This window comes from Sus scrofa, unplaced genomic scaffold, assembly GCF_000003025.6.
Source record: "Sus scrofa isolate TJ Tabasco breed Duroc unplaced genomic scaffold, Sscrofa11.1 Contig58, whole genome shotgun sequence".
Taxonomy (NCBI): Eukaryota; Metazoa; Chordata; class Mammalia; order Artiodactyla; family Suidae; genus Sus; species Sus scrofa.
In genome coordinates this window covers 60893-79554 of record NW_018085254.1, presented here as the reverse complement: position 1 = coordinate 79554, position 18662 = coordinate 60893, and positions in this window count along the sequence as shown.

Genomic DNA, 18662 nt, shown 5'->3' with positions numbered 1-18662 from the left:
CGGCTCCTTGCGATACAGAGGTAGAGGCCAGGAAAAAAAAAAAAAAGGCTCAGATGGAAAGTGAGGTTTGGGGAGACGTCTTGAGGAAGAGACCCAGGGCTTCTCCAGCCGCCCCCAGAATTAGTGCCGCAGCTCTGAGCTCTGTTCATGAGCATCCGCCCCTTTCACACTAGACGACGGACCGCGTGGAGGCCGGCGGCCCGGAACCTGTACGAGTCCAGAGTCCTGCCTCTGAGAAAACAAAGGCTGCGTTTCCTCCCACCAACAGCCGTTCCCACGGCGGCTCAGCAGGATGTGCTGGCCTCGGACCCCTGCCAGCTGGATGTCCTCCCCCCTCCCCTTTAGCACAAGGACTGCCCAGCAGCCGGGGCCTTCCCTTCTCACAGGCGCCCAGAGCACTCACCTCGGCCGCCACTTCCCCAAGCGTGAGACTCCTCACCTCCCCGCCTCTTGGTTCCTGAGCGCCTTGTTTGGTTTGTTTTTTAGGGCCACACCTGCAGCATATGGAAGTTCCCAACCCTAACCCTAAATGGAGTGATGGCTGCTGGCCTACACCACAGCTCAGAGCAATGCCGAATCCTTTAACCCACTGAGTGGGGCCAGGGATGGAACCTGCATCCTCATGGACACTAGTCGGATTCGTTTCTGCCTTGCCACAGTGGGAACTCCCAACAGACCCCTTTTCCAAATGACAACCTCCACAAGTCAGAGGTTAGCTAATTGTAAGCCCAAGGTTCAAGACAGGTGTTTCTAGGTCCAGAGCCCTGCCCATAAAAACAAAGGACAGTCTGACCCCAGGGAATGTGTCAAACCCTCTGGCACTTGGGCCACCCAAGGAGACTAGAAAGGCCCATCAGATTTGAAGGCATGGATGTGTCCTGTGCCTGAGGTGAGGCAGTTGGTGGGGGGTTGGGGGAGTCAGTCTCTTGTCTTCACAACTCTGGGCAGATCCAGGCAGTTCCATCTTCAACCTGGTATCAGAGCCTGGAGGTGTGTCCATGGAGGGGCAGGTGGGATCTGCACCTCCTTACATGATGAAGTGAACAAGCAAAGCTCTTTGAGAGGTGGGTGTTTCTCTCTCCAAGTAAAACAATGACACACACTCCTCCCTATATCCCACACCAGACACAGTAAAAGAGGTGAACCCAAGCCAAACAGGTGACCAGACTTAAATGAAACAGCATCCTGCTCTTCATTTCTGTGTCTTGGCTTGAGGTAAGAATTTTCATCAGGGGTGAAAGAGAGGAGGGGAGAGGCTCAGATGGAAGGAAAAGAACATTTTCAGAGAACCTTCAAGAGACAAGGCACTGGGATGGATGCAAACTGCTACCAAGGAACCGCTGCCTTTGCACTCCCTATTCATGACAACCGCCAAGCTGCCCAGATGCCAGAAGCAGTGCAGACCAGATCTGGGAACTCTGCAGGGCCAGTATTCAGTCCAATGCTTTTTGGGCTCCGATGTCTGCCTCTGCAGAATCTGAAGGCAATCAGAATTTTTTTATGGAAGTTCCCCAGCTTAGGGGTCCAATTGGAGCTGTAGCCACTGGCCTACACCAGAGCAACAATAGTGCGGGATCCAAGCCATGTCTGCAACGTACACTACAGCTCATGGCAAAGCTGGATCCTTAAACCACTGAGGGAGGCCAGGGATTGAACCCAAAACCTCATGGTTTCTAGTCAGATTCATTTCCATTGCTCCATGACGGGAACTCCCAGTCAGAATTCTTGACAGTATGTCCAGTCATCTGGACCTCAGGCTCCCTGAGCTGTCTGAAAGTGACCCAGAGATGATAAGGTCCTTCCTATCAGGTGAATTAATTTATACCCGAGAGTGAGAGGTGACCTGTAACCTTGCCCCCCTCACAAGGCAGACCCCAGAGGGACCCAAACCACCGGCTTGAACCGCACCTCTGTGCTGGGACATGCCCATGCCAAGCTGCTGGGTGTGTCAGGCTCCTCGTCCTCTAGTGGCCATCATGACTCCCGGCCAGTCTCGTCCCACACCTCTGTCTCCTGACACCACCTGGTTCCACGGGCACTGCCCTTAAGCACCTGGGAGCCTGGTGCGGTCCTCCCGTCTCTCTCAGACTCTGAGGTCTGTGGAGGACAGTGTTTCCCCAAGTCCTCCACATGCCTCCCCGCTCCCTGTGTGTCAGCCCTCCTTTGAGTCCATCAGGGGAACACACTTCGAGTCAGGCATCCTGATTCATCCACCCTGCCCCGCCTCACCAGCCTTTACTCTGCGTCACCTGGATTCAGGTAAGGTGTGCCCTCAGGGGTGCTCGAAAGGCAGGAGAGGCACAGATGGAGGAAGATCTAAGGAACAATGCAGCGCACCCCCAAGAGAGAGGGCTCCTGCATAAGGACAGCCCGCCCGCCACAAGGGTCAGCTCTCACGCACACTCTTCATTGACGACCAGCAGCCCAGCTCTCCAGAGGCCAAGCCCTGGACTCTGGGAAACGGCAGGCCCCAAACCCCAGCCAGCCACCTGCGTGCTAGCACTCCTACTTCTGGAGAACCCCAAGGCCCTGTGGACCCCAGTGGCACATACAACGATGTGGGCTTTGGGTTAGCTGAGTCGACTGAACCTGACCATGACGTTTGGAGGGCAGAACACGTTCCCTTTTACCGGGTGTGCCAATTCAGACTGGAGAGTCACCTGAGGCCTGTACGCAACCTCCTTTTGAAGGACATCTCCTGGGGGATCCACCCATCCCCAACTTGAAACCCATCTTTGAACCCGGAGGTGATACTACCAAGCCTCGGCTGGGCTTGAAACGTGTTTTGGCGCCCTCTGGTGGCCATTCTGTCTAATGACAACGCACAGCCCTGCCTCCAGCTTCCTGAACAGGAAAAAATGCCCTTGGCTTGTGCTCCAATAGTTGAGTTAATCCCTCCTCTCACTCTAAGAACAATCAAGCTCATTCTAGGCGCATTATTATTCTCTCAAAGTCCGCTATGGCACTCACTCCTCCCAATCCTTCCCCACTCGTCTAAGTCCTTGAGTCAAACCCATCCAAATATGGTGACAGAATTTCAATGAATCCTGTTCCCCACTCTCCATTTCTGGGTTTTGGCCAGAGGTTTGTTTTTCCCCTCCAGAGGGAATTAGAGGAGGGGAGAGGCTCTGAACAAAGGAAAAGAAACTTTTCAGAGAATCCTCAAGAGACCCATCTCTGGGATGAATGCAGCCTGTGGGCTGATCAAGGAAGCTTTAGTGCATTCAATTCAAGAGCTCCCACCCAACTGTCCTGAGGGCAAACCCTGCAGAAGCCTGATTGGGAGCACTGAAAGCATAGTCCTCAGTCTCCTGCCTTTCGGCTGAGATGTCAGCCTCTGCAGAAGCCAAAGGCCATCAGAATTTTAGACGGCCTGTCCAGTCATCTGGAATTTAGGCTTCACTAGCTGTCTGAAAGTGACCCACAGATGATAAGAGCAGGACAAGTCCTTCCTATCAGGTGAGTTAATTTAGACCTGTAACCTAGCCCTCCTGCCAAGGCATGTCCCATGGGGATCCACTTCACCCAATTCCAACCTCACCTCTGGGCTGGGATTCGCCAATGCCAAGCAGCTGCTGGGCCCTGTCAGTGCTCTGTCGCCCTCTGGTGGCCAACCCCTCAAATAACAACTCAGAGCCCTTCCTCCTGCCTCCTGACCAAAGCCGTGGATGCACTGCACTCTCCTCCTTCAGCTGAAGGCCGAACTCCCTCCTACTCTCATCCTAAGTTCCACCTTGTGCCTTACAGAGGCCAGAAATCTCTCTCAAAGTCTCCTGGGACTCTCCATCATCCGGCCTATCCAACCCACTACCCTACATTATTGGCTGATCCCACTTCAAGTCAGCTCAACAGCTGGAAATCCATAAGCCTGCATTAATACATGTGACCTAGTACACACTCTGGTTAGTTCCTCAGGAATAAGTTGCAGGAAGCAGGGGGGCAGGTAGACAAAAAAAAAGAAACTCTAGGGAATAATTTGAGACTTTAATCCCAGGAAGGAGCACATCCCGGCCAGCCCAAGATGCCACTTCTACACACTCCATTCAGGTCCTCAAGCGCTGCTTTCCAGATGCCACCTCTGACCAAGCCCCATTTTGGTAAAGGGACATATGCAAGACTCAAACCAAGTACCTGTGAATTCTGGGTTTTAATGCTGCAGAACCCAGAGGCTGTAAGACCCCCCCCCATAGCCTGTCAAATCATCAGTACTTAGGGCTCCGTGATCCCTATGGAAATGATCCCTAGTCGTGAAGCAGGAACTACGCACCCACTCCCAGGACATGTGTTTGGGACTCGAGAGTCATAAACAACATGTAACTCAACTGACCTCACTGGGCACGTCCTCTGGGTGCCACCAGCACCCACTCCAACCACATTTCCTATGCTCGAGATGCCAACACGTAACAGCATCTCAGTATGTTTGGGCTCCTCTTCCTCTAGTGGCCATTACTACTCTTGTCCCACACTCTGCCTCCTGACCACACCTGGTTCTGTTGGCACAGTTTTTGTGTACCTATAAGCCAGCGTTGGTCCTCCTGTCTGGTTCACTCTCTCAGAATCATCTAAGGCCTTATGGAGGTGGTAATTCTGAGTCCTCCATATGCCTCCCGGCTCCCTGTGTGTCATCACACCTATGAGTCCATCAAGGAAACACACTTGGAGTCAGGTAACTGCCTTTACATTATTCCCCACAACACCTCACATCTCCAGCCTTTGTTTTGTGTCACCTGGCTTTGGGTAAGATGGAGAAAAAGTAAGGCGCATTGCAGAACACCCTTGGGAGAGGGCTCCTGCATAAAGACAGCCTGCCCGCCACAAGACATCAGCTGTACACTCACTCTTCAGTGATGACCAGCAGCCCAGCTCTCCAGACCCCTGGACTCTGGGAATCTGCATGTCCAGTAATCCAGCCACATGCCTGCCTGCTCAGAGTTCTACTTCTGAGGAACCCCAAGGCCATAGGAGCCCTGATGGCCTGTCCTCCAACGTGGGCTTTGGGCTGGCTGGGTCGACTGAAGGTGACCCTGATATTTGGAAGGCAGAACACTTTCCCTTTTACGGGATGTTCTAATTCAGACTCGAGGGTCAGCTGTGGCCTGTATGTGACCACCTTTTAATGGACACTTCCTGGGGGATCATCTGGCTACAGAGCTGTCTGAAAGGTGGAAAGGGCAGCACAGGTCCTTTCTATCAGGTGAGTCAATTTAGATGTGAGTCAGCAGCAAACTGTAACCTGGCCCTCCTTGCAATACGTGTCTCAGAGGGATCCACCTCTGCCAACTCAAACCCCACCTCTAGGCTGGGATTCGCCAATGCCAAGCAGCTGCTGGGCTCTGCCAGTGCTCCTTTGCCCTGTGGTGATGAATCATCAAAAATTCAGAGCCCTTCATCCTGTATCCTGACCAAGCCACACTAGCACCACGCTCGCCTTGTTCACCTGAAGGCGCATCTCCCTCCTACCCTCCTTCTAAGTATAACTGTGTGCTTTACAGGGGCCAGAGGTCTCTCTCAAAGTCTCCTGTGACTCTCCCTCCTCCTCCCTGCCCATCACCACTACCCCATGTCATCCAGCTGATCCCACTTCAGTTCAGCTCACCACCTGTAAATACATCTGGCTGCCTGAATACATGCAACCTATTCCTTGCCATTGTTCATTTTCGTGGATGACTTTTAGCAAGCCATGGCTCAGTTAGAAAAAAAATAGGAACCATAGGGAGGAATTTGAGACTTAGGAAAGAGCACATCCTGCACAGCCAAAAATGCCACTTCTACACCTCTCCATTCATGTCCTCAAGCACTGCTTTCCAGGTGCCACCCCAACCAAAGCCCCATTCTCCAAATCAGACATGCCCAAGGCTCAACCCAAGTACCTGTGGATTCAGGGTTATACTGCTGGAGAAACCAAAGGCTATTGGCCCAACCACACCTGCTCCCCAGATAGACGGTCAAATCATCAGCACTTAGGGCTCCGTGACCCCTATGGAAATGACCACCTGGTCATGATGGAAGAACTACCCACCCACCCCCAGGGGATGTGTTTGGGACCTGAGAGTCTGAAGCAGCTGTAACTCAACTTTCCTCACTGGGAGGTCCCTGGGGTGCCACCAGCACCACCTACAACCCAATCTCTAACCCTGGAAGGGCCAACACTAAGCAGCATCTAATTATGTTGGAGCTCCTTGACCTCTAGTGGTTATTCCAACTCCCAGCTATTCTCATCCCAAACTTCTGCCTCCTGACCAGACCCAGTTCCATTGGCACTGCTCTTGAGCACCTGGGAGCTTGGTCCTCCTGTTGCTTCACTCTCTCAGAATCATCTACAGCCTTATGGAGGGTGGTATTTCACTAAGTCTTCCATGTGCCTCTCTGCTCCCAGTCTGTCAGCACTCCCTTTAAGCCATCGGGGGAACACATTTCAAGTCAGGCAATGGCTTTACATTACTTCCCAGAACACCCTGCTTCACCAGTCATTCTACTGTGTCACCTGCTTCAGGTGAGACGTTCCCTCAGTGGTGCTTGAAAGGCAGGAGAGGCTCAGATGGTGAAAAAACTAAGGAACATGGCAGAACACCCTTAAGAGAGAGGGCTCCTGCATGAAGACAGCCTCCCTCCAAAAGATGTAGGCTTTTACACTCACTTTTCATTGACCAGCAGCCCAGCTCTCCAGAGGCCAACCCCCAGGACTCTGGAAAACTACACGCCCAATACTCCAAGCAGCTGCCTGCTTGCTCAGAATTCTACATCTGGAGAACCTAAAGTATGTCTGAACCCCGATGGCCCATCCAATAATGTGGGCTTTAGGCTAGCTGAGTCGACTGAAAGTTATCCCTTTTTTTTTTTCTTTTTAGGGCCACACTTGTGGCATATGGAGGTTCCCAGGCTAGGGGTCAAATCAGAGCTGTAGTTGCTGACCTATACTCCATCTACAGCAACACAGGATCTGAACCACATATTTGAACTACCCCCCACCTCATGGCATCGCCAGATCCCTAACCCACTGAGCAAGGCCAGGGACTGAACCTGCATCCTCATGGATGCTAGTCAGATTCGTTAACCACTGAGCCATGATGGGAACTCAGTACCCTGATATTTCTAAGACACAACACTTTCCCTTTTACTGGGTGATCCAGTTCAGACTGGAGAGTCAGCTGTGGCCTGTACGTAGCCACTTTCTGATGGACACCTCCTGCAGGATCCACCCATCCCCATCTCAAACCCCATCTCTGAACCTGGAGGTGCCACTACCAAGCAGCTCTTGGGCTTGGACTTCCCTTCACCGCCCTCTGGTGGCCTGTCTCTGTAACGACAACTCACAGCCCTGCCTCCTTCCTTCTGAACAGAGCCCCGAGTTGGACTGCATTTGGCTTGTGCAACCAATAGTAGATTTAATCCCCCCTCTTACTCTTAGAACAACCAAGCACACTCCAGGGGGGGAGTTATTCTCTCAGAGTCAGCCATGGCACTCCCTCCTCCTAATCCTTTCCTCTTCTCAAATTCCTTGAGTCGAACACCCTTCAAATCATGTGACCAGATTTCAATGAATCAGCTTCACAATCTTCTTTTCTGGGACTTGGCCAGATGTAAGATTTTCCACTCAGGGAGAAAGAGAAGATGGGAGAGGCTCAGAAAGAAAAAAAAAATCTTTTCCGAGAACCCTTAAGAGACCAGTCTCTGGGGCCCAAGCAAGGAACCACTGCTTTTGCACCCTTCATTCAGAATCCAAAGGCAGTCAGAACTCTAGACAGCCTGTCCAATCATCTGGATTTTAGGCTGCCCGAGCTGTCTGAATGCGACCCACAGATGGAAAGGGGAGGTCTTTCATTCAGGTGAGTTAATTTAGACCCGAGAGTCAGAGGTAACCTGTAACCCAGTCCTCCTCAGAAGGCATGTCTCATGAGGATCCACCACCCCCAACCTCCTGTTCAGATTCTCCCATGACAAATAGCTGCTGGGCTCTGCTGGTGATCCATCGCCCTCTGGCGGCCAATATCTCTAATAACAACTCAGAGTTTGTTCCTTCAGAGCAAACCATGGATGCACCACACTCGCCTTGTTCACCTGAAGGCCGAACTCCCTCCTACTCTCACTCTAAGAAACCCCCCCATGTGCCTTACAGATGCCTAGAAGTCTCTCTGAAAGTCTCCCCTTCTTCTCCCTATCCAACACCGCTACCCTATGTCCACCGGCCAATCCCACTTCAAGTCAGCTCACCAGCTTTGCAGTCATCCTCCTGTCTTAATACCTGCGACTTAGTTCTCATTATGTTTCATTCCTCATGGGTAACTTACAGGATGCTGAGGCTCAGGGGGAAAAGGAAAAAAGGAGCTCTAGGGAGGAATTTGAAACTTAGACCTGGGAAGGAGCACAACCTTGCCAGCCAGAAATGCTGCTTCTACACACTCCACTCAGGTCCACAAGCACTGCTTTCCAGATGCCACCCCGACAAAAGCCCCATTCTCCTAAACGGACATGCCCAAGGCTCAAACCTGTGGATTCAGGGTTATTCTGCTGGAGAACCCAAAGTTTTTCTGACCACCTGTGCCTCCTGGTCCAGATAGGCTGTCAAATCATCTGTAGGTCGAGCTCCATGATCCCCAAGGAAAAGACCATGTAGTCCTGTAGGAAGAACTATGCACCCACTCACAGGAGAAGTTTTGGGGACCTGAGGGTCAGAAGCAACCTGTAACTTGACGTTCCTCGCTGGGCACATCCTTGGTCTGCCACCAGCGCCACCTCCAAACCCCTCCCTGAGCCTGCCAGTGTCAACACAAAACAGAAGCAGGGCATGTCATAGCTCCTTGTCCTCTAGTGGCCAGAACCACTCTCAGCCACTCACATGTCAAACTTCTCCTTCCTGAGCACACCCAGTTCTGTTGGCACTGCTCTTGAGCACCTGGGAGCCCGATTTGGTGCCTGCCCCCCGCCCCCAGACAATCTAAGTCTTGATGGAGGGTGGTATTTTTCTCTCTAAATCTTTGACCTTCCACCCTGTTCCCTGTCTGTCAGCACTTTGAGTCCATCAGCAGAACATACTTCGAATCAGGAGACCAGTTTTACATTGTTCAGCATCACGCCAGGCTTGGCCAGCCCGTATTTTGTGTCACCTGGTTTCAGGTAATGCGTTCCCTCAGTGGTGCTCGAAAGGAGGGAGAGGTTCAGATGGAGGAAAAGCTAAGGAATTTTGCAGATACACCTGAGAGAGAGAGGACTCCTGCATAAAGACCGCCCGCCTACCACAAGCTGTCAGCTTTTACACTCACCCTTCATTGATGACAAGCAGCCCAGCTCGCCACAGATCAAAACCTTGGACTCTGGAAAACTGCATGCCCAACACTCCAGCCAGATGCCTGTGTGTTCACAGGTCTACTTCTGGAGAACCACAAGGCCATATGAACCCTGAGGCCGTGTACAATAAAGTGGGCTTTGGGGTAACTGAGTCGACTGAAGGTGACCCTGATATTTGGAAGGCAGAACACATTCCCTTTTACCAGGTGAGCCAAATTGGACTGGAGAGTGTTCTGGCCCTTTCAGTAAGCCTTTTCGATGGACCCCTCCTGGGGGATCCACCCATTCCCATCTCAAACCCCATCTCTGAGCCTGGAGGCACCACTACCAAGCAGCTCCTAGGCTTGGGCCATGCTTTGGCCTTCTTGGTGGCTATTCTCTGAAGGACAACTCACAGCCCTGCCTCCTGCCCCATGAACAGACCCCCTGGATGGGTTGCCCTGGGCTAGTGCATTCGATAGTCCATTTAATCCCTCTTCTGACTTGAAGACAAGCCAGCACCATACAGGGGGGTGATTTTTCCCTCAAAGTCAGCCATGGCACTCACTCCTCCCAATCCTTCCCCACTGCTCTAAATTCTTGAGGTGAACCCATCCAAATCTGGTGACCAGATGTCAATGAATCTGTGTCCCACTCATCATTTCTGGGACTTGGACAGAGGCAAGATGTTCCCCTCAGGGGGAATGAGAGGAGGGGAGAGGCTCAGATGGACAAAAAAGAAGCAAATTTTAAGAGAACCCTCAAGAGACCTGTCTCTGGGGACACAACCTGCTGACCAGAGCAGCGCTGCTTTTCAGGATTCCATTCATGAACACCTTCCAGCCGTCCAGGGGCAAACACCATGCACACCTGATCTGGGAGTCCTGCAAGCCCAGTATTCAATCCCACACATTTTGGGATCAGGTCTTAGCTTCTGCAGAATCTGAAGTCAGTCAGAACTCTTAGCAGCCTCACCAATCATTTGGATGTTTGTCTACCAGAGCTGTTGGAAAATGACCCACAGATGTGAAGGAATTAAAGGCAGGACATGCCTCCTCTCCATGCATATCCAAGGGGGATCCACCATCCCCAACTCAAACCCCACCTCTGGCCTGGGATGCCCCAATACCAAGCAGCTGTCGAGCTCTGTCGCCCTCTGGCGGCCATTCTCTTGAATAGCATCTCAGAGCCCTTAACTCCTGCTTCCTGACTAGGGCCATGGGTGCACCCTGCTTATTTTGTTCAGCTGATGGCAGAAGTCCCTACTACTCTCACTCTAAATACCACCTGTGATTTACAGAAGGCCATATGCCTTTCTCAAAGCCTGCTGGGACTCTCCATCTTCCCTATGCCGCAAAACTACCCCACATCCAGCAGTGGATCCCATTTCACGTCAGCTCACAGGCTGGACATTCACCTGCCTGCATTAATACACACAACATAGTTCTCTCTATGGATCATCCTTGGGGGTCACTTACAGGAGGCCATGGCTCAGGTAGAAGAAGAAGAAAAAGGAGTTCCCATCGTGGCTCAGTGGCTAAATCCGACTAGGAACCATGAGGTTGTGGGTTTGACCCCTGGCCTTGCTCAGTGGATTAAGAATCCGGCATTGCCGTGAGCTGTGGTGTAGGTTGCAGATGCGGCTCAGATCCTGCATTGCTGTGGCTCTGGTGTAGGCTGGCCGCTACAGCTCCGATTTGACCCCTAGCCTGGGAACCTACATATGCTGTGGGAGTGGCCCAAGAAATGGCACAAAGACAAAAAAAAAAAAAGGAAAAAAAAAAAGAAGAAAAGGAACTCTAGGGAGGAATTTGGGACTTAGATCCCAGGAAGTACCATATACTGGCCAACCAAAATGTTGCTTCTACACATTCCACTCAGGTCCACAAGCACTGCTTTCCGGATGTTACCCAGGACCAAAGCACCACTATCTTAAATGAACATGCCCAAGGCTCAAACAAAATACCTGTGGATTCAGGGTTATACCAATGGAGAACCCAAAGGCTTTCAGACCCCCCCGCCCCAAACCTGCCCCAGCCTGGATAGCCTGTCAAATCATCTGGTCTTAGGGCTCGGTGACCCCTGTGCAGATGACCCCTAGTCATGAAGGAAGAAATACACACCCTCTCCCAGGAGATGTGTTTGGGGGCTGAGAGCCAGAAAGAACCCATACCTCGAATTTCCTCACTGGGCACATCCTCAGACTGCCATCAGCACCACATATAACCACCTCTCTGAGCCTGGTAGTGCCAACACCAAACAGCAGCTGGGCATGTCATAGCTCCTCATCCTCTAGAGGCCATTACTACTTCCAGCCAGTCTCGGCCCAAACTGCTGCCTCCTGACCCCACCTTGTTCCACTGGCAATGCTCTTGAGCATCTGTGAGCCAGATCTGGTCTTTCTCTGTCTCTCAGAAAAATAAAAGAGCATGTGGAGGGTAGTATTTCTCCCTCTAAGTCTTTCATGGGCTTGCCTGCTCCCATCTCTCAGAAATCCTTGAGTCCATCAGGGGAAAAAACTCTGTCTCAGGCAACGGGCTTTATGCTAGTTCCCCACCCCACCCCTACCCCGCTTCACCAGCCCTTAGTCTGTGTCACCTGGCTGCAGGTAACATGTTCCCTCAGTGGTTCTTGAAAGGAAGTAGAGGCTCATATGGAGGAAAATTTGAGCAACTTTGACGAAAGCCCTCAAGAGGGACATCTTGGCATAAAGACTGCCTGCCAGGTAAGACATCAGTTTTATACTCACCCTTCATTGATGACCAGCAGCAGCCCAGCTCTCCAGAGGCCAAACCACCGACTCTGAAAAACTGCGTGCCCAATACTCCAGCCAGCTGCCTGCGTGCTGAGAGTTCTTTCTCAGCCATCTGGACTCTGCAGACCCGTCTAACAATGTGGGCTTTGGGCTAGCTGAGCCAACTGAAGGTGACCCTGATATTTGGAAGGCAGAATCCTTTACTGTGTGTACCAGTTCAGACTGGCATGTCAGCTGCAGCCTGTAAGTAACCCCATTTCAATGGGCACCTCCTGGGGATCCACCCACCCCCATCTCAAACCCCAACTCTAAGCCTGGAGGTACCACTGTGAAGCTGTTCCTGGGCTTGGACCATGTTTCAGCATCCTCTGGTGGACATTCTTTCTTTTTTTCTTCCTTTTTTTTTTTTTGCTTTTTAGGGCCACACCTGCAGCATATGGAGGTTCCCAGGCTAGGGGTCCAATTAAAGCTACAGCTGCTGGCCTACGCCACAGCCATGTGATATCAGAGCCATGTCTGCAAACTACACCACAGCTCTCAGCAACGCTGGATCCTTAACCCACTGAGTGAGGCCAGGGATCAAACCTGCAACCTCACAGTTCCTAGCTGGATTCATCTTCACTGCACCACAACAGGAGCTTCTGGCAGACATTCTTTCCAATGACAACTCACAGCCCTGCCTCCTGCCTTCTGAACGGACCCCCTGGATGGACTGCCCTTGGCTCCTGCACCCCTTGGTGGATTTAATCACTCATTCCCCTCTAAGAACAAGCAAGCACCTTCTGGGGGGTTATTTTTCTCTTACAGTCAGCCATGGCACTCACACCCTCCCCACGCCTCTCAGTCCTTGAGCCAAACCCACTCCAAATCAGGTGACAGGACTTCAGTGAAGACTCCTCCCCTCATCATCTCTTTGACTTGGCAAGAGGTAAGATTTTCACACTTGGGGGGAATGGGAGGAGGGGAGGATGGAAGAAAAGAAGAAATTTTCAGATAACCCTCAAGAGATGAATCTCTGGGATGGATTCAACCTGCCAACCAAAGAACCACTGCATTTGCACTCTCCATTCACCACCATCTGCCCAGCTCTCCAGAGGCCAAACACCATGCAAGTCTGATCTGCAAAAATACTGCAAGCCCAGTATTCAATCCCATGCCTTTGGGCTGAGATGTAAGCTTCTGCAGAATCCAAAGGCAGTCAGAACTCTTCAGAGCCTGTCCAATCATTGGGACTTTAGTCTACCTAAGCTGTTGGAAAGTGACCCTCAGATGGGAAGGGCAAGACAAGGTCCTTCCTATCAAGTGAGTTAATTTAGACCCAAGAGGTAGAGTCAACCTGTAAAGTAGACCCTCACGCAGGGCATGTCCTGTGGGACCCACCACCCCCAAGTGGAACGCCAACTCTTGCCTGGGATATGCCAATGCCAAGCAGCTCCTGGGCTCTGCCTGTTTTCTCTCACCCTCTGCCAGCCAACCTCTCAAATAACAACTCACAGCCATTCCTCTGGCCTCTGGACCAAAGCTGTGATGCACCACACTCACCTTGTTCACCTGGTGGCTGAGCTCCCTCCTCCTGTCACTCTAAGTACCACCCTGTGCCTAACAGGAGGCCAGATGTGTCCTCTCAAAGTCTCCCAGGACTCTCCCTCCTCCCCCCTGTCCAACACCACTATGCTATGTCTACCAGCCTGCCCCACTTCAAGTCAGCTCACTGGCTGAAAATTCATCTGCTTGCCTTAATACATGCGATGCAGTTCTAGCTATGGTTCATTCCTCCTGGGTAACTCACAGGAAGCGGTGGCTCAGGTAGATAAAGAAGAAAAGGAATTCCAGGAAGGAATTTGAGACATAGCTCTCAGGAAGAGCATTTCCTGGGCAGCCAAAAATCCTGCTTCTACACACTCAATTCAGGTCCACAGGCACTGCTTTCCAGATGCCACCCCCAACAAAAACCAGTTCTCTTAAATGGACATGCCCAAGGCTTGAAACATGTGGGTTCAGGCTTGTACCTCTGGAGAAACCAAAGGCTTTCAGATCATCCCCAACCCCAGATAGTCTGTCAAATCATCTGGTCTTAGGGCACCATTACCCCTGTGCAGATAACCCCCTGGTCATGAAGGTAGAACTACACACCCACTCATTGGGACTTTAGTCTACCTGAGCTGTTGGAAAGTGACAGGGGAGGTGTTTGGGGTTGCAGGGTCAGAAGCGACCCATAACTCTAATTTCCTCACTGGGCACATCCTCAGGCTGCCACCAGTGCCACCTGCAACCCCATTTCTGAGCCTGGTAGTGCCAACACCAAACAGCAGCTGGGCATGTCATAGCTCCTCATCTTCTAGAGGCCATTACCACCCCAGCCAGTCTCATCCCAAACGTCTGCCTCCTGACCCAGACCGGTTCTCTTGGCACTGCTCTTGAGCACCTGGGAGCCTGATTTGGTCTCTCTCTCTCAGTCTCTCTCAGAAAAACCACAGGCCTTGTGGAGTTTGTCATTTCTCCCTCCAAGTCCTCCATATGCCTCCCTGCTCCCTATCTGTCAGGATTCCTTTGAGTCCATCAGGGGAGCACACTTGGTGTCAGGCAACTGGCTCTACATTACTTACCCACCTCACCCCGCTTTGCCAGCCCTTATTCTGGCTCACCTTGCTTCAGGTAAGATGTTCCCTCAGTGGTGCTTGAAAGAAAGGAGAGGCTCAGATGGAGAAACAACTAAGGAACTTTGCAGAACACCCTCAAGAGAGAGGGCTCTGGCATAAAGACAGTCTGCCCTCTAAAAGACATCGGCTTTTACACTCACGCTTTATTTATGACCAGCAACGCAGCTCTCCATATGCAAAACACCTGGACTCTAGAAAACTGCATGTCCAGTACTCCAGCCAGTTGCCTGGGTGCTCTGAGTTCTATTTCTGGAGAGCCTCATGGCCAACTGAGCCCAGAAGTCCCACCCAATAGTATGGGCTTTGGGCTAGCTGAGCTGACTGAAGTTGAGCCAGATATCTGGAAGGCAGAACTCTTTCTATTTACTTATACCAGATGAGTCAGTTTGGACTGGATAGTCAGCTGCAGTGGTTCAGTAACCAATTTTTGCTGGACCCCTCCTGGAGGATTCAATCATACACATTTCAAACCCCATCTCTGAGCCTGGAGGTGTCAGTACCAAGCAGCTACCGTGCTTGGCCAGCGCTTTGGCGCCCTCTGGCGGCCATAATGCCTAATGACAACTCAGAGGCCTGCCTCCTGCCTCCTGAACAGACCCCTGGATGGACTGCACTGGGCTTGTGCACTGGGTAGTTGATTTAATCCCTCCTCTCATTCGAAAAAAACCATTTCCCTCTCATAGTAAGCAATGGTGCTCACTCCTCCCAATCCTTCCCCTCTAAGTCGTTGAGCTGGACCCACTCCCAATCGCGTGACCAGATTTCAATCAATCAGCCTCCCCATCTTCATTTCTGTCACTTGGGTCGAGGTAAGATTTTCACCATCAGGGGTGAATGAGAGGAGGGGAGAAGCTCAGATGGAAGGAAAAGAAGGAAACTTACAGAAAACCTTCAAGAGGTGAGTCTCTGGGATGGATGAACCTGCTGACCAGAGAAATGCTGCTTTTGCACCCTCCATTCACAGCCACCCACCCAGCTGCCCAGAGGCCACACACTGCGCAAGCCTGTTCTGGGAGCGCTGCAAGCCCAGTATTCCATCCCACACCCTTTTGTCTCAGATGCAGCCTCTGCAGAATCCAAAGCAGTCAGAACGCTTCACAGACTGTCCAATCATCTGGACTTCAGGCTACCTGAGCTGTCTGAAAGTGACCCGCAGATGGGAAGAGCAGGACAAGGTCCTTCCTATCAGGTGAGCTAATTTAGACCCAAGAGTCAAAGGAGACCTGTAACCCGGCCCTCTTCACAAGGCATGACCATGGCTGATCTACCACCCCCAAGTCAAACTCCACCTCTGGGCTGGGATAGGCCAATACCAAGCATCTGCTGGGCTCTGTTGCCCTCTGGTGGCCAATCTCTTGAATTACAACTCAAAGCCCTTCCTCCTGCCTCTGAAACAAATCCATGGTTTGCCCTGGGCTTGTACACCTCAGAGCCAATGTAAATCATCCTCTCCCTCTAGGAACACTGGTTTCAGCTCTCCTAGGCAAACACCATGCAATCCTGGCTCTGGGAACTGCATGCCAAATATTCTGACCAGCTGCTTGTGGGTTTAGGGTTCTCCTTCAGGAGAAACCAAAAGTCAGCCAGACCCCTGATTGCCAGTCCAAGGGTGTGGACTTTGGTCTACCTGAGCTGACTGCAAGTGACCCAGATGCGTTGAAGGTGGAACCATTTCCCTTTTACCGGGTGAGCCAATTTTGATTGGAGAGTCAAGGGCAGCCTGTAAACTTCCCCTCCTCACCAGACACCTCCTGAGGGAATCCACCTCTCCCCATCTCTGAGCCTGGAAGTGCCAACACCAAGCAGTTGCTGGGCTTGCCCAGTGCTTCAGGGCCCTCTGGTGGCCATTTCCTCCAATAACAACCCAGAGCCCTCCCACTCCTGCCTCCTGAACAAACCCATGGACTGCACTGGGCTTGTGCACCTCAGAGCTGATGTAATTCCTCCTTTCCTTCTAGGAACAACCAAGTGCCTTCCAGGAGGCAGGTATTTCCCTCTCACCATCATCCATGACACTCACTCCTCCCTATCCCTTAGCATTCCTCTTAGTCTATGAGCTGAACCCACTCCAAATCAAGTAACTGGATTTACATTAAATCAACCTCTTCTCTTAATTTATGTGACCTGTTTTGAGCTAAGATTTTTTCCTTAGGAGTGAATGAAAGGTGGGAGAGGCTCAGATGGAAGAAATAGAAGGAAATCTCAAGAGACAAGAGACAAGTTTCGGGAAATATGCAACCTTCCCACCAAGGAACCTCTGCTTTTCCACTCTCCATTCATGACCACCCACCCAGCTTTCCAGATGCTGAACATGGTGCAGGCATGATCCTGGAACACTGCGTGCCCAGTAGCCAAGCCAACTACATCTGTGTTCAATTTCCTGCCTCCGCAGAATCCAAAGGCAGTCACCACTCTTGCCAGCCTGCCCAAGTGTCTGGACTTGAGGCCACCTGAGCTGTCTGAGAGTGCCCCACAGATGGGGAGGCAGAACAGTGTCCTTTCTCTCAGGTGAGGTAATTATCCTGGCGAGTCAGTGGTGCTCTGTATCCTACCCCTGCTCCCTAGGCATGTCCTGGGGGAACCACCAGCCCCGTCTTCAACTCTGGCTCTGTGCTGGCACAAGTCAATCCCAAGCAGCCTCTGGGCTTTGCCGGTGCTCTGGCAACCGTTCTCTCTAATAACCACTCTGAGGACTTCCTTCTGCCTTCTGACCAAACCCAGGGGTGGACTGCACTAGGGTTGTGCACTTGACAGCTGATTTCCAACGTACTCTCCCTCTAACAACAACCACATCCCGCCTGACAGAGGGCAATCTCTCTCTCTCTCAAAGTCTCCTGTGGCACTGCTTCCTCCTTTCCCAGCACCACTGCTCTACGTCCCTCAGCTGATCCATCCCACTTCACGTCAGGTCACCAGCTGGAAAGTCATCGGCTCACCGTAAAACATGTGATTGCCTCTTAGCAAATGCCCTTTCCCTGGAGATGAATAAGAGGAAGCACTGGTTCAGAAAGAAATATGAAAAGGCACTCGGGGGAGAAATTTTGGAGATAGATCCCAGTGAGGAACACAGCCTGACCAGACAAAACACTGGTGCTGTTTCACACTCCATTCTGATCCTCAAGCACTGGTTTCCTGTGCATGTAACAGAAGGCTGATTTGGGACAACTGCATGCTCAGGAATCAAGCCAGATATTTTGTATTCTGGGTTATGATGCTGGAGAATCCAAAGGCAGTGAGACTCCAGGCAGCCTACCAAACCGTTTAGTCTTAGTGCTCCACCAGCAGCACAGAAATGACCCTTAGTTGTAAAGGAAGACCTGTGTACCCACTATCAGGAGAGGAATTTTAGACCTGAGAGTCAGAAGCAACCTGTAACTCACCTTTCCTTGCTGGGCACATCCTCAGGGTTCCACCAGCACCATTTCCAACCCTGTCTCTAAGTCTGGGAGTGCCAAGCTGCAGCTGGGCAATGTCAGGGCTCCTTGTCCTCTAGCGACCATTACCTCTACTGACAATTCAGATCCCATCCTCTGCCTCCCGACGGCAAGCGGTTCTGTCTGCACTGCTCGTGCCTATCTGCGAGCCTAATCTTGTCCTCCTTTCTTTCTCAGAAAACTCAAGGGCCTTACAGAGGGTGGTGTTTCTCTCTCAAGGTCTCCCATATCCTTCCCTGCTCCCTATCAGCAGCCCTTGAAGTCAATCAGCCGGATGCACTACGAGTCAGACAATTGGCTTTAAATTATTTCCCCTCTATCCTCCTTTTAGCCACCCTTTATCTTATGTGACCTGGCTTTAGGTAAGATTTCCCCTCAGGGGTGCATGAAAGGAGAGAGAGGCTCAGATCAAATAAAAATGTGGAATGTTCAGAGAACACTCAAGAGACAGGTTTCTGGGATGGACATAGCCTGCCCTCCAAAGGACCCCTGTTTTATACTCTCCACGGATGACCACCAGCCCATGCCAAACGCCATGGTAGCCTGATT